General features: G+C 36.9%; 1 protein-coding gene across 1 annotated transcript in view; it reads right to left on the reverse strand.

Annotated features, from left to right (window-relative positions):
* The window catches only part of FRMD4B (FERM domain containing 4B), a 341,019-nt gene that overhangs the window by 273,484 nt on the left and 53,418 nt on the right, over nt 1-14,117 (reverse strand). The window lies entirely within an intron of this gene.

The raw sequence follows: 14,117 nt of genomic DNA on the forward strand, positions 1-14,117 counted from the left end.
CTGGAAAAGCATATGGACTCCTCAGAATGACATTTTAAAATAATTGAAGTATAAGGCAAGGGAAAATCAGGATGTATTTTTTTTTACATGTCTTAGAGACAATCAATGCAAAAGCATAGAGATGAAGTATAGAATGTCCAAGGAGAAGAACAGTAAATGGGCTACTCTGACTAGAATGATACCCAAAAGAATCATGACCCATCTAAAGGTACATAGAGAATTACTTAAAACACAAATTCACAGAGATTACTTAGTTCAAATCATTAAAAATTGCTAAGAGCTATCATTTGCTTTACCAGGAGGACAATTTATGTGATGATAACTTTAATGAAAAAGAAAATAATACCAACAGACTTTAGAGCTCTGATAGTTCAGTAACCAATCATAATTTCAGAGAACCGATGACAAAACACATTTCTTGTCTCTTGGCTGGAAGGCATTAGACTATGAATGCAGAATGGGGCATCCATTGCTAGACGTGGCCAAGTGTAGATTAAATTTGTTTAACTACTTTTTTTGTTAGAAGGATGTTCTTTGGGATGGTAATGGGAGGGCATGGGAATTATTGAGAAATGAAAGTGATGTTAAAGAGTATTGAGGAAATATTTTGGAAGGAAGCAAAGAAGGAAAGAGGGGAAAAAAAGAAGAAAAAGAAGAATCACCAATTACAATATTCTGAAGCTTAAGACAATGATAAAAATTTCCCATATTCAGACATCTCTTGAGGAACTCAGAGGGCCATTCAAGGCCATTTTGGTAATCTGATTATTCTCTAGAATACTATCGACGATTCTCTGAGATAATCTCTTGAGAAAATGGGGTTTATGAAGGTTTTTATCCAGATACCTGTTATACAATTGGGGAGATTTTTAGGAGCCCAAGCAATATGTCACCTTTACCTGTCCAATAATGAATAACCTAGAGAAGTATCCACTTTTGGTTACTTCTACGTGGTGATTCTGGGATAACAACAAAGGAACATGAATGGATATCACTTCCAAAAGCACTTAATAAAGGAAGGAAATTTGGAGACTAAAAGCTGAACTTCCTCAATCTTACTGCCTTTACTTACCATCCATGGAAAATTGTGGAATTAATAAAGGCCCAAAAATGCCTGCCTTCTCCACTGTTCAGAGAGTGCTCTGTTGTACAACATCAGATGGTTCAAGAAGAAGATCATAACCAAGACATGTCAGTGCAATAATGAACAAATGTGCCAAGCTATTAGGGGAAAAAAAAAAGTCAATCTTAGGCTTGTACTGAGATTCTGGCAACAACTGGCAAACAGCTGTTCTGAGAACACACATTTTATTTTGCCAACAGACAGCTGGCTAGTTGAATCATGTTGGCCCAGATTATCATCATATGTTCTAAGAGAGGCCGGTAGGAGAGTAGGGATTTCTACAAGTTGCAAACCCATAAGTGAGTTTCATCTTTGCATAATGTAACCCTGAAAAAACACAGAAATGAAATGAATGTTTTTTGTGTTCCAAATTCTACGGAAGGACGGAACAGCTCGGCCCCTAAGTATGGCATCTCCAGGAAACAAGGACTGAACGTGAGCATCTGTACCAACAAACCAATGGAATTGTCTACCAGACATTGACTTTAATAACTGAACTGTTCTCTGTAAAAGCTTTGGCAATCTATCAAATAATGAAAATAAAAATGATAGCTAACATTTAAACACTGCTGTAAGGTTTGCAAAATATGTTACTCAACAAGCATTCAATAAGCGCCTACAACATGTTAGGCATTACAGATAAGAAGGAAAGTAAAACTGAGCCTGACCTCAAGAAGCTCAGAGTTCTGATAAGGGGAAACAACATGCTAACAATTAGGTACAAACAAGATTATCTATCTATCTATCTGTCTATCTGTCCAATCAGACAGACTTCTTTCTATCTATTTATCTATCTATAGAAAATTTATGTAACATTGATAATATATAATAATCTATCTAGAGGGAGAAAGATATATAGATGATAGAGAGATATTCAGGATACATTGGAGATATAATTTCAGAGGGAAAATACTAACATGAGGGAAAACCAGGAAATGCTTCTTCCAGAATATGGGATTGTAGCTGAGACTTTAAGGAAACTAAGGAAAACAGAAAGAGAATTTCAGACAAGGGTACAGTATCTTGTTAGATCTTTACAAATAACTCACATATGTAGTAAGGTCTTTTCTTTTTTCTTTTTTTCTATTCACAGATTTGAAATTGAGAGAGATTTTACAAACCATAAACTGAGTTTGATCCTTGTTTCAATTTTTTTTTCACTATTTTAATATAATGAATTTCACTTGTAATCCTATGAATTTTACTTTATACATTTAGAAACTTTATTTAAATAAGGGATCTGTAGACTTCCCCAGAATGCCAAAAGAATCCATGATAAAAAAAAACAAACAACCGGGCTAAAGTCCCTGATTTAATCCAATCCTCTTAAATTGAATCAAAGAGAGATTAAATGATTTATCTAAGATCAAAAAGGTAGTAAACAGCCAAATGGCATTAGAATCCAGGCTTTCTGACCCCTAAGTAACAGGGGGAGAATTTGAACCCATATCCCATCTTTAAAAGAAGGGTTTCTAGCTCACAATAAATTATTCTTTGATTTCTTTCCATTTTCCTCTCTTCCCAGTCACTAGCTCACTCAAAAAGAGCTTTCAAGGCTAGTCTGTTCCAGGGATTATCCCTCTGGATGTTCCCAGGAGACAAAAAATCTGAGACATGTCTGTTTGATAGCAGGCACTTCTCAACATCTCAGATGGCTTCAAGTACTCCTCCTGGACTTCTGTATATTCTTCTAACACAGTCACTTCACAAGGCTTGGCTGAGCTTCACAAAGATATTAAGAAACATAGAAGCTTAAGAGAACTGTAATAATTTGATCAATTCTTCCCAAGTGAACTAGTGAGTGTCAATTACAAGGCAATAGTGTTTAATCCTTGGGGCACATCTATAATCAGGTTTTTTTTATTTTATTTTTTTTTTTTTTAAGGCTAGGATCACAGAACAGAGGAGTTATTCACACTTTCAGAATTTAACTAGGATTTTTGCTCATCCCTCTCCAGGTTTGGTTTTTTAATAAATGCTTTGTGACACATCCTAATTTCTTCCAAGGCCCAGGTCAGCTGGTCCAGTCTTTTTTAATAAATCCTTGTGGAAAAGATGTCACCGAGCTTATTGCATCAAACCAATTCCAATAAACAAACCAAGCAGCCTCTAGAAGGATTTCATGGCTTGTAGAAATCCAGCCCTATTATTTTCTAGGACAGCGAGTAAAGCCTCTTCAGCATATTGGACATTTTAATAAAGCAGGCTGACTTTAACAGCCAGACGGTTGACGCAATGTGGTTTGACAATAACCAAAGTCCATCCTCCTCGTTCATCATGTGTTGGACCAACTATTGGACGGGACAGCCAGAGCATAAATACCTGTATCACATCAATGATCCCATTGCCTCTAGATTTAGTGGGATCTGGGATGGGTCTTAATGGTAGATTTTGGTCCTGGGATACGGAAAGATACATTTCCAAGAAAAGATTTTTTATTTGGACTTAACACATTTACAGGATCACAGAACCAAAATTTTAGAGTTAGGAGCTTCAGAGGCAATTCAGTGGGAACTCAACCCAAATCATGAATTCTCAGTCTCTGAACAATTATCTCCAGGCACAGGAGACTCATTATTAATTAGGTGCTCCACTTTTCAATCGTTCTAATTATTCAGAAATGTTGTTTTATTTTGTGTTGAAATTGACTTGTCTGCAATTTCCCATCTGTTAATTTCTAACATTAGAATATAAGCTCCTTGAAGGCAGAGAGAGCATAATTTTTGTCAATCAATAAATACTTAATAAGCACCTACTATGTGCTGAGTGCTGTCTTTTCTATTCCAACACCTAGCATAGTGTCTAGCACATAATATGCATTTATTAAATGTTTAGGGAATTAAATTGAATAATCCTGGTCATGCCCTCTTCAATCAGAGAACATGTGATATCCTTCCAACATCTAATCTTTGTCTCCACTCTTGCCCTCAGACAAAACAAGTTCCTTCAGTTGATCCTTATTGAGCTTCCTTAACGTCTTATTTACTCTCTTCTGAACCCAATTCTGTTGGCCTGTTGGCCAACATTTTCTGAAAATAGGGTGCCCAGAAGTGAATACGACAATTCGCATAAAGTCTAACTAGTGTAGACACAACTGGATTGCCATCTCTTTCACTCTGGACACCAGATCTTTTTCAATGATGTATAACAATCATATAAGACTTTTTAGTGATTATAAGTACTGCTCATCCATATTGAGCCACAGGCTCTCAGAAGTCCCTGCTGATCCTTGTCATTGAACTCTATTCTAGCAACAACTTTTTCATTTCATATTTGTATAATTGATAATCTTTTTTGAGTCATGGGGCAAGATTTTACATTTATATCAATTAAATTATATCTCATTAAGTTAAAGGCAAGTAGGTGGCTGAGTAAATAGAACAGGGTTTAGAGACAGGAAGACCAGAATCCAAATTCCTAGCTTTGTAATTCTGGATTAATCACTTAAACTGTTTTCCTTAGTTTCCTTAATTGTAAAATAGGGACAATAATAGTACCTACCTCAAAGGATCAATATGAGGATCAAATTAGATAATATTTATAAAACACTCAGCACACTGCCAGGCACATAACCCAATGCTATATAAATGTGTATTCTCTTTCCTTCAGCCCATTGTTTCAGTCTGCTGTGATCTTTTCAGATGCCAGTTCTGTTATTCAATGCATAAGCTATTCTTCCTAACTTTGGCCATTTGCAAATTAGATAAGCAGGCCATCTTGTGTTCTTCTAAGCCACTGACAAAAAGGGTCACCAAAGAGCGCCAAGGGCAGAGCTGTGTGGCACTTTACTGGGACCTCTCTCTAGTCAAAGGTTCTTTATCTAGAAGGCATGGGCAAGGGGTCTATTTTCATAAGATTTCAAAGACCCATTAACTTGAATTAACATATATATATGTGTGTGTGTGTGTGTGTGTGTGTGTATGTACATATATGTTCACACATATATATAAATAGATACAGGTATATATTTGTATATATAATATATTCCAATCCAAGTATATACATATTTTTTCACTAATGTTTAAGTAAAATTTAGTGTTTCCTTCAGTTATTTAAAAGCCTTATACTGAGAAAGGTCCTTCTTTCACCAGTAGAATACATGACAGAATCATTTTGGAATGATTAGTTACTACTCTGGGCCCAGCTGATCAAATAGTTTCAAATTCACTATATTATATCCCTAAAAGTCCATCTCTCTACACCTTTTACTTGCTTTAATTCATCTTATTAAGCACTGAGTACTTGAGAAGCATCATGGCACATTCATACTTGGAATTAGGAAGAGCTGGGCTGAAATCCCATCTTCTGGCACCCTGGGCAAGCTTCTTAACTTCTCACCTTTCTGGGCAGACTTTAAATCACAGAGAAGGTGTTTACCTGTAATGGTCAGAAGAGATTATCACCTGAAACCTTCTCCAATGAAATCATAGGTTCAGTCCAAAAATCCTACTTAATCCACCTATAATTTACAAGGTAGTCGTTACTGTTGAAATAAAGGCAAAAATAAAGCAGGATCTGCCTTTGAGACTCTTAAATTCTACCAGAGTGTTACAGTATAGACACATGTGTATATTATAAACACACACACACACACAATATTTTTGTGTATATACATCCCCATACATACAAGGGAGAAGGCACTGATAACTGGGGGGATGGAGAAGGCTTTATGGGGGAAACAGCCCTCAAATGAGCCTTTCAGGAAGATGAGGATTCTGAGAAGGGAGATAGGAAAATAGTGATCAGCCAAGCAGAGCCTTTTGTGTGAATGCACGGAGGGAGGAGACAAAATGAGCTGTTTGGGGAATGCCTGATAGTGCAGCTTGGCTGCAATGTCGAATTCATGAAGGGGAATAGTTGTAAATAAAGCTGGAGAGATAGGTGGGAGCCTGATTATAGATGGCTTTAAATCCCAGAGTGCACACACATACATTCACACATATGTATATGTTTATGTACATATCTGAAGATAGTATGGGGGTTATGGTGAGTCTTGATGGCAGGTTTTGGTTGTCCTGATAGACAATGAATCTCTTTTATGCTCTCTCTCACAGGGGAGCCACTAAAGTTTTTCTTGTCCATCTGGATCTGTTTCATTGAGACTCAAATATACTTTATCCATAGTGTCAAAATAAAGAAACTACTTTAGTCAAAATAAAGAAACATGGTTAGTGTAACATTATTGTTTCTTAATGACCTTATGCTGTCTCTTAATTATTACATCCTCCATTTCTAACTGATCAGAAATACTCCATTAATGATCTGCTCCAGAATTCTGCCAGAAATCACTCTGAGGTTCTCTAGAATCTATCTTTTTCTTCTTTTTAAAAACTGGGCCAACTTTTGCCTATTTCCATCTCTTCCAACCTAAAAATGCCAAAGAACGGTCTGAATAACTTGATACTCTTAACAATCTCCTTACTTATCTTGGGTTTCAGTTCTTCACAGGCCAACTTTATCTTATTTTTTTCTAGTTGGGGAAAAAAAAAACTACTACTATTACTGCTTTTCCTATCAGGACAAACACAAATAAAGAAGTTTGTATAATTTTGTTTTTTATACTTAATTTTTCATCCATATTCTTAAACTTCCATGAAACTGATATTTGTTTAGAGCTTTGCCAACTTTTTAATATCCATTATCTCATTTTATATGCATTATTTTGTAAGGTAGGTGCCACAAGTATTTTTTGGAATTATTGTTTGGATGGAGAAACTGAGGTTCAGAAGGGGTCAGTGAGTTATTTACTACATTTTCTTCCAAGGACTAATTAGTGAAGTGGGAATGATAGGAATGTTAGTGGAGATGGTGAACTCGCCCTTCTAGCTCTTGTAAGAGATAGGAAGGGGAACGCCAGGCACAGTCTGGATTTCAGCCTTCAGAGATAAGATTGTCTGAAATTTGAAAATGGAAGTCAACACCAGAGAGGCTCTTGGGAATGACATTTTTTTGGACTAGTAGAGAGAGAGAAAATGCAGGTATCTTAAGAGACCAAAGACGGAAATGCAATCTTAAGAGGACCTGGACAAAGTAACAGAAGCAAGGGGAGAATTCATCTAAGAATATATGATAATAACTTAAATTTCTATAGTGTTCTACAATTTGCAAAGCACTCTACAAATGTAGAGCAAGTACAACCCCTTAAATTTGCAGATGAGGGACCGAAGCACAAGGAGGTAAGGGAGTTTACCCACAGATAGTAGCAGAATTTAGGATTCAAAACCAGGATTTCTGATTCCAAATTGTAATTTTATTTGAGTCTCCCAACCCTATAAAGTTGGTCCTATAATAATTATTATATTCATTTTATATTAATATAATAATATAATTAATATAATAATTATCATATTCATTTTATATGTAAGCAAACTGAGGAAAAGAATGATTATGATTTAACTAGAGTCATACAGCTGATGACAGAAATGGGACTTGAACTCAATTGTCTCCTGGATTCCAAGTCACATTGTATCATGAGAGCTGGAGGGATTCTCTTATATTGATCTTCTCTTGTTTGCACCATAGCCTTTTTTTTTTTTAAAGATCAATTTGAAGCAGGTAACTGAGGGGGAAATCTTTACAGCAATTTTTTCTGATAAATGTACCATTTGCAAGATTAATAGGATATCTAAAAGTTTTTCCTAGCTTAAAACTGCCCTAAGACTTTGCTCTTCAGTTTTAATGGTTTAAAACTTTTATAGCTCATAAAAATGACAATTTTATGTAACTAATCTATTTATTCAATACTATCGCCATTAAAAATTACCTGAGTTAAAAAAATAGCAAAAATCATTTAAAAGAACAAAAGGTCAGAAAATTCAAAGAAATGAGGGGAAAAGTTGTAAAGGAAGATTTAGCAGTATTAGACCTTAATTGAGCCTAATCAGATCCATAAGGTGAGAGCATTATTGAAGTATAAAATAGATTATTTTTATTATTTTAAATTAAAATTTTCTTATATAAATAAAATTAACGTAGCCAGAAATAGAAGGAATGCAGAAAAATGGGGAAAAAACTTCCAGAAATAATTTCTCAGACAGGATGTGTGATTTTCTTGGAATATTGCTCTGGCGTAGGAAATGAGATGCCCGATTTTGAAAAACATGGAAAGACTTGGTTCTGTGAAGGAAGATCCACTTGCAGAAAAAGAGATCAATAGTAGAAATATGCATAGTATGGCATTACATATAAATGTATGTTTATAGTGTGTGTGTGTGTGTGTGTGTGTGTGTGTATTTAACTGTATTCTTTAGAGTAAGGGAGGAGCTGAGAAGGGAAAGGAGAAAATAAAGTAAAAAGTACACAGCAAAGAACAAAAGAAAAGGAAGCAAAGATAAGCTTGGTAGCTTGAAAAACAATGTACATTTTTAATGACATGAGTTTTCTTGAAATGGAAATTTGCTGTTCTCTTTGGAATACTATCTTATATTCTGCTCTATACATGCAATGTTCTATTTTTCTCATTCTGTATTTAAAATAAATAAAAAATTTACACCCCCCAAAAATAAATAACTTAAAACTTTGGGACAACCTATATAAGAACCTGATTCAAAAAAATAAGAATAAGAGTTGCTCTCCAGCTTAATAAATGATCAAAAGGTGTAAGTTACCACATTAATGTACAGTTGGTAAACCTGTTATTAGTCTAACCATTCTGGAAATCAATTTGGAACTATGCCTCCAAAATGACTAAACCATATATATCCTTTGATCCAGCAATACTACTCCTAGACCTATACTCCGAAGAGATCAAAGAAAGAAGAAAAGGATTCAGATGAATAAAAATATTTATAGTAACTCTTTTTTGTGGTATAAAAAACCTGGAAGTATAAGAGGGTGCCGACCAAATTAAGGTATATGGATATAAGGGAATTCTCTAATGCCAAGAAATAATGAAAAAGACAGTGTCAGAAAAAGCTGGGAAAATGTATATGAACTGTTGTATAGTGAAGTAAGAACAACCAGAAGAACAGTTTGTCTAAAACAGAAACATTGTAAGAAACAAAGACTTAAGAAGTCTGATGAGCTCGATGACCAAGCAGGACTCCAGAGAGCCATTGATAAAACATGCTACCTTCCTGAACCCAATCTTAAGAAGTATGGTATATAGAGGAGAGGAATATTAGATTTGGGTCAGGAGACTCACAGGAAACCAGGGAGGTCAATAGTCAAAGCAGAAAAGAAAAAAGCTTACCAGGCATGGGGGCCAGCCAAAAAGAATGTCCAGATCTGAGAGAATGGAGGTGGGGGATCTTTGTTGAATAGCTAGAAGGTCAGCATTCCAAAGATGACTGATGATAAAAATGAACTCTATTTTGTATTTTTTTTCATGAAGACCCTGAAATCTATATCCACATCCTTTCATTTCAAAGTCGTACTGCCTTCCCCAAAATCTTCATCATTAATTACTACTTGTGTGTCCTTTATCTGACTGGGCCTCAGTTTCCTGATCTGTAAAATGGGGAAGGTGGACCAGATTGTTCACATCCCAGTCCTTCCCAATGATGTGTCTACTATCTTTGATCAGAATCAGGTGTTATTCAAGTCACTTTCCCTCATCCTATTACCCTTGATTGCTTCCTGCACCTTCTGAAAGAATTTATCAGCTGCTCCACCTTATTTTTTTTTTTAATTGCAGGTTCATCTTATCAAGTAAGAGAGGCCTCTTAGAAGTATTTCAAGGGTTTCCACTCGTGGTTACCTGGGCAGTCAGATCACTAGGGTGTCATTTGAAAGTGCACCCACCTGCTGGTTCTCCTTGAAATGGAATCAATCATCTCTGATCTCCACAAACCCACAGGGCACCTATCCTTTTAGGTGAATATAAATGAGCTTATCTTCTGGGTAAATATGTGCAACTTTGTGCAGAGTTTTATGCGCTAAGAAAACCTCCTCAGAACATACCATTAAAAAGTCCTTGCTGCCAGAGATTCATGGTGATTAACTTTTATCCCCCTGCAGCGAACTTATCTTTCCTATTCATTGCTTATTTTCTTATTATTCTTGTTGCATACTAATGGCCCCAAATATTTTAGTAAATTATAATTCTCTGGTTCGTACTTCAAGACCATTTAACTGATTTAATGAGCTCTGCCTAATTACATCATTTCACCTTTCATATCTGAGTGCAACAGGCCCTCAGCTGTAACAGCTCATAGCATCTCAACCACTCCGAAAGGAAAAGATCTAAGGATAACACAGCAGTCACATCAATTCCCATCGGTCGGCTCATTTTAGCTCAGGCTTGTTTTCCTAAGAGTACCCTTTAAAAAAAGATTCCACTTGTTTCAGTGATTGGGCTGAAAATTACATCTGGCTTTGCTGATAATCTTCTGTAAAGCTAACCAGTGACAGGTCCCAGGAATAATTTTGCTCTGGTCAGAGGACTTCTATTTGTGGCAACTAAAAAGATGAGAACTGGAAATATCATACAAAGGTAATGCTAAACAAGGGAAGCGTTACTTGGTAGCTGAATGCTAGGGGTTCACTGGAGCTATGTTTCTAAAGGTGACCTTGGTTTTTGGATAGTATTAAGTTCAGACCCTGTTACCTGTGTGGAAGGATGTTTTGAAAATCAAGCCAGAAGGGATATTTCTCAAAGAGAAACACTATAAAAAGGTCCAATTCTCTAAAGTAAAAACATTCTTTTTTTTAATTCCAGCTAAAAATGCAACTATATGTAGCCCATCTGGAATAGTGTTTTTGTCATGGAAGTCGAAATGAAATGAAATTCAGATCACAAGAATCTCAGGACCTTGAACAACAACAACAAAATTAATCTCCAAGCTTTATGGGATGAAAAGCTTTCAAAATATAAGGACCTAGAAGAATTCCAAACCATGTGGGAATAAAATGAGATATATATCGTCCCTGTCACACCATTTGTTCCTGGAGCTGTCTCAAAGAAAATTGCAGGCAGTTAGGTGGTACCATAGTACAGAAAGTGCTGGACCTAGAATCAGGAAGACTCAACCTCCTGAGTTAAAATCTGGCTTCATGGATTTACTAGCAGTGTGACCCTGGATAGGTCACTAAACTCTGCTTGCTTCAGTTTCCCCATCTATAAAGTGGGTTGGAGAAAGAAATGGCAGACTACTCCAGTGTTTTCCAAGAAAACCTCAAATGGGGTCATGAAGAGTTGAACAAGATGCAAACAACTGGACAACAAAAAAGAAGAACTTCTATTCTTATATATTTATTCAATTAATGATAACAATAATAATCATCATAGCTAATATTTTACAGTGCCTACTATGTGCTAGGCGCTATGTTAAATACTTTACAAATATTATCTCATTTAATCCTCACAACAGTCTTGGAGGTGGGTGCTATTATTATCCCCGTTTTATAGATGAGGAGACTGGAGCAAGCAGAGGTTAGTGATTTGCCAGTTGTTGTTTCATTCATTGGTATGAGTCTCCAGAAGAATAAATAATGACTTCCCAAGATCATTCTATCTGAACTCCATTAAGAAGGATGATGATGATGATAATAACATTTTTATATAGTGTTTTAAGGTTTCAAAGAATTTCACAAATACTATCTTCACAACAGCCCTGAGAAGTAATAACCAATAATAACGGATATTTACATAGCACCTACTATGTGCCGGGCAGTCTGCTAAGTGCTTTAGAAATATTTTCCTATTTGATCCTTCTCAGAATCATTTCTATGGGAACTCTACTGTCTAAGAGGCGGAGGAAGATGGCAGTAACAGTATACAAAGTCAGAAGCTGTCCTATAATGATGAGAAAGTTCCTTGGAGCCAGGAAGACCAGATTCCACCTGCTCTCTGACTAGTGCTGGCTGAGTGATCCAGGTTAAGCTCCCAACAGCTCTCTAAGACTTTAGAATTACAGACAAGTTGCCAATCTATGTTGGTGGAGGGAGTTTCCATACTTGGAAGTTCCCTATACCAGTGAAATTACAGACCTACTTGTTATTTCAAAAAGAAAGATTTTTGCTAAGTGTTACTGGTTTGTCACTTGGCGTGGGGGATAAGAATGCTGGATCAGAGTCAGGAATACCTGGCTTGAATTAGCCTCTTACTAAATACACGATCCTCTCTCCTGATCCATAAAATGGAGATATAATAATGTTTCCCTCAGAGTGGAAAGGGCAGGAGATGAAGTCTGAGGACATGGATTCAAATCCCATTTCTGCTATTTTCTGCTTCAGTAGGGTTAGGCAAGTCAGTTCTCTCTCCTGCCTCAGCTGTCTCCTTTGTCAAATGAAGGGGTTGGATTCTGAGGTCTCTTCCATTGCTAAATGTATGCATCTATGAAATCAGCCAATCCAACTCTCTCCTTTTAAAGATGAAGAAACCTCGCCAAGGGGAAACAAATTGTCTTATCCAAGATCTACCAAATACGTGTCAGAGGTGAGATTCGGATGTCAAAGCTGTGGATCTTGGATTGTGTATGTGATACATGTTGTGTATGTGTTGGGCGAGGACAGGTTCACTTTGTCAGGTCTTTGGTAATCTAAGGAGACCTTGGGTGATTTCATCCATTCTTCTCATGGCAGCCTTGTCATGAAGGAGAGGAGATGCTCAACTTGTTGGAGGTGACCGCTGACTCACAGGTTTGTTTTGAGGGACAAATAATATACTACTTGTGAAGCACTTTAAAGAGTACATAAAATCAGAATGTAAGTTTGGAGAGGGCAGAAAAGGTTTCACTTTTTGTCTTTGGGCGTCCAGCACCTCAGACAGTTCTGGGCACACAGCTGGCACTTAATAAATACTTGGGGATGGATTGTTTGACTGTGAAGATGATGATGTCTTGATCCCTTTTCAAGGAGAGTAGAAGTGCCACAGAAAACCTAAGAGGGCCTTGGCTGAAGCTGGGAAGTTGAGAGCGGGTCAAGACGTTGATTCAATTCTCTTGACATCCTGTCAAAGCAATTACAATGCCTGGGCAAGTGTCACAGCACCCAGAGATAATCTGAGAAAATTACATACAGCGAGTCTGTATCTTGGACACCGAGAAGGCCAGCTACATAACAAATGTTTCCACTAAGTGTCTCATTTTACAGCCGATATATAAACACTTCAGATATAAAGGGCTTCCTATCCAAACACTGGAAGGATGTGACAGCTCAGGGCTGTTTTAACTTATGTTGGACTCATCAGAAACTCAGGATGAAAGTCTGAAAAAGGAAAGGATTTCCTAACATGGTAACTAAGGATTCTACATACTAATATGAGCCTATTATTTAAAACATCTATCTTGCCAGGCATTTTTGGCACAGGCAACAATGGTAGCTCTCCCCCTTTCTTTCTCAGACCTGACTCCACTGGTTTGAAAATCCCTTCACATTGGTCTCTGAGTGTGGTATGTTTGTACACTCTGTGTCCATTGAAGTTTCAGCTGCAAAGTGAGCAGCTCACTGGGTAGTGAGTGTTGACAGAAGCTCAGCAAGGCCGTTTGGATTGCTAAAATGGGCACTAGGGAAGGAGGTCTGGATTGGGAGGCAAGAGGATCTGAGTGGCGATCCAGCCCTGCTGTTTTCTACTATGTGGCCAAGTGACCTAACTTGCCTGGGCTTCAATTTTCTCATCTGCAAGATGAAAGGAGCTTGACTAGTTTATTTCTGAGAAAATTTACCTTCTAATTCCCATTACTTGATGAACATATGAATGAAAACCTTTTTATTAAGGGCCTACCATGTTCCGGGCGCCATGTCATATACTGAGATACAAAGACAAAAGTGAAATCCTAGTCCCCACCCTCAAGAAGCTTACATTTTAAGAGGATGAAACAATTCATAAAGAGAATTAATAGTCAAGGAGTGATTTGGTCTGGAGAGTTACAGGGATGGAGTTCTAAGGCAGCTGATTTTCATGCCCTTTCCAGAAGCAAGAGAAGAACTGATGTGATTTCTGTTTTCAGAGCCAGAAAGTAGACAGAGTAAAAAGGGTAGAGGGAGAGGAAATTTAAAGGATGAGCAGAAATGCTAAGAAATTCTAAAATGTCTGGAGTGGTTGGACTCAAAC

Source organism: Sarcophilus harrisii, chromosome 1 (assembly GCF_902635505.1).
Source record: "Sarcophilus harrisii chromosome 1, mSarHar1.11, whole genome shotgun sequence".
Lineage (NCBI taxonomy): Eukaryota > Metazoa > Chordata > Mammalia > Dasyuromorphia > Dasyuridae > Sarcophilus > Sarcophilus harrisii.